The sequence below is a fragment of the Bison bison genome, unplaced genomic scaffold (assembly GCF_000754665.1).
Source record: "Bison bison bison isolate TAMUID 2011002044 unplaced genomic scaffold, Bison_UMD1.0 scf7180017864098, whole genome shotgun sequence".
NCBI classification, from domain to species: Eukaryota; Metazoa; Chordata; class Mammalia; order Artiodactyla; family Bovidae; genus Bison; species Bison bison.
The window spans coordinates 5,034,244-5,040,443 of NW_011494670.1; the positions used below are offsets into that span (position 1 = coordinate 5,034,244).

Below are 6,200 nucleotides of genomic sequence, written 5' to 3' on the forward strand. Positions count from 1 at the left end.
GATTTGAACCTGGGCAGCATGCACCCCTCTGCCATCACGTTTGTCTCTGAAAAGAATCTCTGCTTACTACTTCCTTGCTGTCACAACCTCCACTGTACTCTCTTTCCATTTCCCTGATTACAACCAATTCACCCCTCAAACTGCTGGGCAGGAGAATTTTTGTGTTCCTATCTGGTTGATTTTGTATTTGCTTCTACTTGTTTGCATTTTAAATATTGGCTTTAATTGTATCTATCATTTTGATCTTCTTGCAAAAACTAATTTTGCTTTGTGTTGTGTTTATGGTTAGATGGCATCACCGTCTCAATGGACATGATTTTGGGTAAACTCCGGGAGCTGCTGATGGACAGGGGGGCCTGGCGTGCTGCAGTCCATGGGCTTGCAAAGAGTTGGACACGACTGAGAGACTGAACTGAACTGAACTGTGTTTATGAAAACAGGCTTGTTTTTGAAAAGCACCACTTGCATACATTGTGTGCATTTAAGGGAAAGGTACTGTATTTTTAAAAAATTCTCTTCTTTATTTGATAGACCCAGGTATCAGTGCTCTCGCCCAATAAAACACCCCTACCCCCCACCCCATGTGTCTCACACATACACATACACACACACAATATCTAGATCCATCTTCATTTCTTGTTGACCTGGACAGTACCAATAACACACTGGTTCACCTTGGAGGCAAAGTGTAGGGAGTTGAGGGACTTGGAGACATTCTCTTCTAGGGGAGAAATGTTCACAAACATGAGTATCTTAGCACTGCCGCCCAGAGAGTTCTGCCCCAGGTAAGTGAGCTTGCTGTTACAGTAAGGCCCATGGGACTCCTTGTTGCTCAAGGCCATGGTGACCAGCCCCAGCGTGGACAGGCTGCTGTTAATGGCCTGTGTTTCCAGAAGGTGTTCCTGCTCCCCAGGGCCGAGGGATAAGCCAGGGTCTAGCTGCTCACTCCCAGCCAAGTCCACAAGGCTGAGGGGGGCTACGCACTGCAGGCCTCGGCCAGCATGCTCCCCAGAGATCTGCAGCTGGAACACACTGTGACTACATGACGAGCGCTCATTCTGGGCTGTACGAATGACAGCCCAGTTCTGGTAGGCTAGTCTCTTTCTCACAGGAGACTGGAACATAGCGCATGTTGGTGACATTAAGCTCCTCGTTGCCTGTCCCTGCCTGGCGAATCACACATTCACCTCCCTGGCCCTTCCGGGTCCCAGTGGCCAGTAGGTCTCAGACAGTCTTGTTGTAGATCTCTAAGTAACTTGCCACAAAACTGTAGGTCCAGCCCTGGCCACTTAGTTCCTGGGCCACAGGAAAGAGGTGCCGCAGGGCCCAAGGGATCAGCCCCTTCATCTGGGGGTCTCCCCTAGGCCCACCCTCCATGGTGAAGGTCTTACCACTGCCTGTCTGGCCATAGGCAAAGATGCACACTGGATACCCACCCAGGGCTGACTGGACAAGCATGGAAATCTCCTCAAACACTTCATCCTGTCCACTCCCTGGTGGGAACACCCGGTCAAAGGAGAAGTCATGGTGGGTAGGGGCAGCTGGCGCCCCACTCAGGGTCCCACACTGCTCGTCAGACCAGGAGAGGCTGAGGTGGGTTGGAGGGTCAGAGGGCCCACAGGGGCCAGAGGGAAACTGGAGAAAGCCAGGGGATGGGGTGGACTCCCCTGGAAGGATGGGGCAGACCTGGCAGAACACACAGATGTTGCCTTTGAGTTCCTACAGTTGGTTATGTAAACGCCGGCACTCCATCTCAAGCCCATGGAGATGTTCTTCCCACTCAGCCAGTGAACCCTCCCAGACTGCAGCCTTCTGGCTCAGAGAAGCAACCTCTGCTTGGCTGTCCGACAGAGAAGCTTCTGAGGTCTGCAGGCTCCTCTCCTGCTCTTCCAGCCAGGCAGCCAGTCCCCTCCACTCCTCCGACCATCTCAGCTGTTCTTTCTGGAGCCCTTGCACTAAGTCCTCCTTCGTGCCCATCCACTTTTCCAGCTCCAGGACCCGGGCACTCAGGTTCCCCAACTTCCATTGGCCTGCTCAGCCTGGGCCTGCACCTGGTCAACTCCAGTGTCAACTCCAGTGTCCTGCACTCTGCCTCCAGGTCCAAGGCCTGTTGCTGGGCCTCCCTGAGCTGGTCCCACAGCTGTTGGTTCTCCTGGTCCAACATCTACTTCCTTTCACCACAGCATTTCAGCTCTGTGTTGAGGTCACATAACTGCCCCTTTAAGTCCCAGACTGGACATTTGGGTTTCTTCCCTTCCACCATGGGAGGGGAAGCTGTTGTTCTAGGCTTCTGGGCAAGAACAGCAGGACCTGGCTTCTGAGTCTTCAGCACTGTGGCAACAGCTGTGGAACATCAGGGTCCTGGCTTCTTGGGAGCTTTGGGCACTGCAGTCTGGCCTTGTGTCTGTGGCATGGAGGTGAGGGCTGCTGCTCTGGGGTGGGTCCTGGCCACTCTGGTGCCCAGGCCTCCTGTTATTTTCTTCTCAGGCTTCAAGGCCTCCTCCATCTGGTCAGGCCTCTTCTTCGGCCTGCCTCCCAAGAGAGACAGCCGGGAAGCGGCCTTGGCCAGGGGTCTCTTCAGCTCTATGCTCCCCTTCACTTTCACCAATGGGGATCTCTGCTGTGGCTCCATGTCCAGCTTGGTGCCACTCACACTGGGCAAGTGCAATGAGGAGGACACAGAGCCAGGGCTCGACACAAGAGTACGCACACTCCGTGCTCCTGAGCTGCCTGCCCTATCTGTGTTTATAAACCAAGTGTTATTACTTGAAAGAAATATGGGTACCATCTGGCACAGATTTTCCTTTTGTTATTTATTAAAAAAAGAACCTAAGAAAAGAGATTAAGGGAGTTGTCCACAGTCATATAGATAATTAGTGGCAGTCATTAAAATAATGACTGTAGAAATTAGATCATTTACCTCCCAAGTCAGAGCTTTTCCACTAAAGCATTCTTCCTCTATCTTATATGCTGAGCTTTTTTCCCTCCAATTTTTCCCTCAAAAATAAGGTTCATCACCTGTCTCATGATTAGTTCTTTCTTTTATCAGCCCTGGAAACTGTGGAAGAGAAGAATTTTCAGAAGCACTTAACTACCCAAGACCCCATCTCAGGGTGGGATGGTTCTGAAGATGAAGTAAATGAACTCAGTCAACTTTTCTTTGCATTCTCATGAATAATTGCAAGGATGGGAACAGAGAGCAATGGCTTTGATTCAGGCTGCCTGGATTTTAGGCCTGGCTTAAGAAGATGTAAGACAATGGTCTCAATTCTTTGAGTGTTAGTTTTCTCATCTGAACACTCAGGAGTTTTATCTCTATGATTTCATATTTTTAGATGATTAAATACCTTTTCCAAGATAAAGGGAACATATGTTTATTGCAAAACAGCTTTAAAAGTAGAGAACTGTATCAAGAAAAATAAATTAAATAATCATCCATAATGGAACTCAGAGATAACAACTGTTATCTATCTGAAGCATTCTTTTCAAATCTGTTTTCTATGATACTGATTAAAATTGAAGTAGCACTATATTTAGTTTTGAAGTTATTTAAATAGTTTACTTTTTCTTTTTTTAATTTAAATTTATTTATTTCAATTGGAGGCTAATTACTTTACAATATTGTATTGGTTTTGCCATACATCAACATGAATCCGCCATGGGTGTACACGTGTTCCCCAACCTGAACCCCCCTCCGACCTCCCTCCCCATACCATCCCTCTGGGTCATCCCAGTGCACCAGCCCCGAGCATCCTGTATTCTGCATCGAACCTGGACTGGCGATTCCTTTCTTATATGATATTATACATGTTTCAATGCCATTCTTCCAAATTATCCCACCCTCTCCCTCTTCCACAGAGTCCAAAAGACTGTTCTATACATCTGTGTCTCTTTTGCTGTCTCGCATATAGGGTTATCGTTACCATCTTTCTAAATTCCATAATTTTTCTATAAAAATCACTTGCCTTTACCTTGAAATGGTGTTTTGTTTCTATTTCTGAAAGCACACCTCCTCCCTGATAGCCAGTGATTCTAGCTTTCTTTCCCAGGTATCATAATAATGTGTTGTGTTTGTTTTCCACATTATTGTCTTTCTTTGATCCTCATGGAAGAAGGTAGGCAGAGAAAGCAGATGGTCCCATTTTAAAGATGAGGAAACTGAGGCTCAGTAAGGTAAAGTGATTTGCTCTAATTAGACTGTCAGAAAGAATCAAGGACAGGGAATTGAAAGCAAAGTGAAAGTGTTAGTCGCTCAGTTGTGTCCGACTCTTTGTGATCCCATGGACCGTAGCCCGCCAGGCTCCTCTGTCCATAGAATTCTCCAGGCAAGAATATTGGACTGGGTTGCCATTTCCTTCTCCAGGGATCCTCCTGACCCAGGGATGGAGTACCAGGTCTCCTGCATTGCAGGCAGATTCTTTACTGTCTGAGCCACCAAGGAAGCCCTACTTGGCAAATACTTTTATCACACTGCTTCCATTTGGCCTGAGTTCAAAAGCATACTCCATTGTCTACTGGCCCAAGGGGATGGAAAGCTTCTGCTGACTCTCTTTGTGCTGCCAGTGCATTTCTATGAGAAAGGATTGTTTGACCAAAAAAAAAAATTAATTAGAAATTGTGTGGATTGTGATATTTTAAGTAATTTTTACTGTGCTGATTCTAAATTGTATCATCCAATTATCTCAGATGCTTTGGCATTTTGATTTTCTCCTGGCACTACTAGGATCTTGTCCCTCATTATCTAACTACCTGTGATGAGCTTCTGCATGACCACTTCTGACCTCAGGGGTAGTTCTGTTATTGTATATGATTTGATGGATTATAATTAGCCCCTGTAAATCCAATCACAGAAATGAAACCCAATGACTGGAAACTGGGAACTGATCCAGGACTAGTCTATGATGGAAATAGAATATCCTACCTAACTGGCTTGAATTTTTTATAATTGGTTATATTAAACTCTAATGTTGACTAATTCGGAGTACTAGAACAACTCTCAGTCAGGGTTTATGCTGCACTGTTGAACACTTTTTTGGAATTGAGATATATAAGTATCTTGATGCTGGATCACACTATGAATCTGACTCTAAATCTCCAATTAACCAAAATTCAGAAGATGACCATGTAACCCAGACATGTAAAGAAAGGCGGTGGGGGGTGGGGATGTAACATTTAGAGATTTTAATGTAGTACTCATTATGGATAAACCCTCATTAACCTTTGTTCTTGCTGTAACTACCAAGAAATTATTCGTCAGGGAGAGCAAGTCTCCCAATTATCTTCTGTTAGTGTTGACCGAGTGACCCTCCTGATCTAGAAGACAGCCAGGAGGCAAAGTTCCAGCACCAGCAAAACCTGAGGAGGGCCCAGGACAGCTTCTGTTGTTCACCTTCCTGGAGCCTCTTCCTTTATTCTTCTTCCCAGTGCACTAACCCCTAAGGTCTAACCTCAGCCCCTCTCTCTACCCTGCTATTTACCCACATGAAGAGGTTTCTGAGAAAGGCTTTATCTAGGGCCCACCTGGGCATGTCTGTGTTGTTATCAGTTCAGTTCAGTAGCTCAGCCGTGTCTGACTCTTTGCGACCCCATGGGCTGCAGCACGCCAGGCTTCCCTGTCCATCACCAATTCCCGAAGTTTACTCAAATTCATGCCCGTCGAGTTGGTAATGCCATCCAACCATCTCATCCTCTGTCATCCTCTTCTCCTCCCGCCTTCAATCTTTCCCAGTATCAGGGTCTTCTCCAATGAGTCAGTCCTTCACATTGGGTGGTCAAAGTATTGGAGCTTCGGCTTCAGCAACAGTCCTTCCTATGAATAACCTGGTCTGATTTCCTTTAGGATTGACTGGTTTGATTTCTATTCAGTCCAAGGGACTTTCAAGAGTCTTCTCCAACACCACAGTTCAAAAACATCAGTTCTTTGGTGCTCAGCTTTCTTTATAGTCCAACTCTCACATCTATACATGACTACTGAAAAGACCTTAGTTTTGACTAGATAGACCTTTGTTGGCAAAGTAATGTCTCTACTTTTTAATATGCTGTCTAGGTTGATCATAGCTTTTCTTCCAAAAAGCAAGAGTCTTTTAATTTCATGGCTGCAGTCACCATCTGCAGTGATTTTGGAGCCCCCCGAAATAAAGTCTCTCACTGTTTCCATTGTTTCCCCATCTATTTGCCATGAAGTGATGGGACCAGATGCC

At 46.2% G+C, this 6,200-nt stretch overlaps 1 protein-coding gene and 1 pseudogene across 1 annotated transcript in view; both read right to left on the minus strand.

Moving 5' to 3' along the window:
• MYH15 (myosin, heavy chain 15) overlaps nucleotides 1–6,200 on the minus strand; it is a 159,302-nt gene that overhangs the window by 149,236 nt on the left and 3,866 nt on the right. The gene's annotated exons all lie outside the window — the stretch shown is intronic.
• On the minus strand, nucleotides 630–2,641 carry LOC104987554 (annotated as a pseudogene).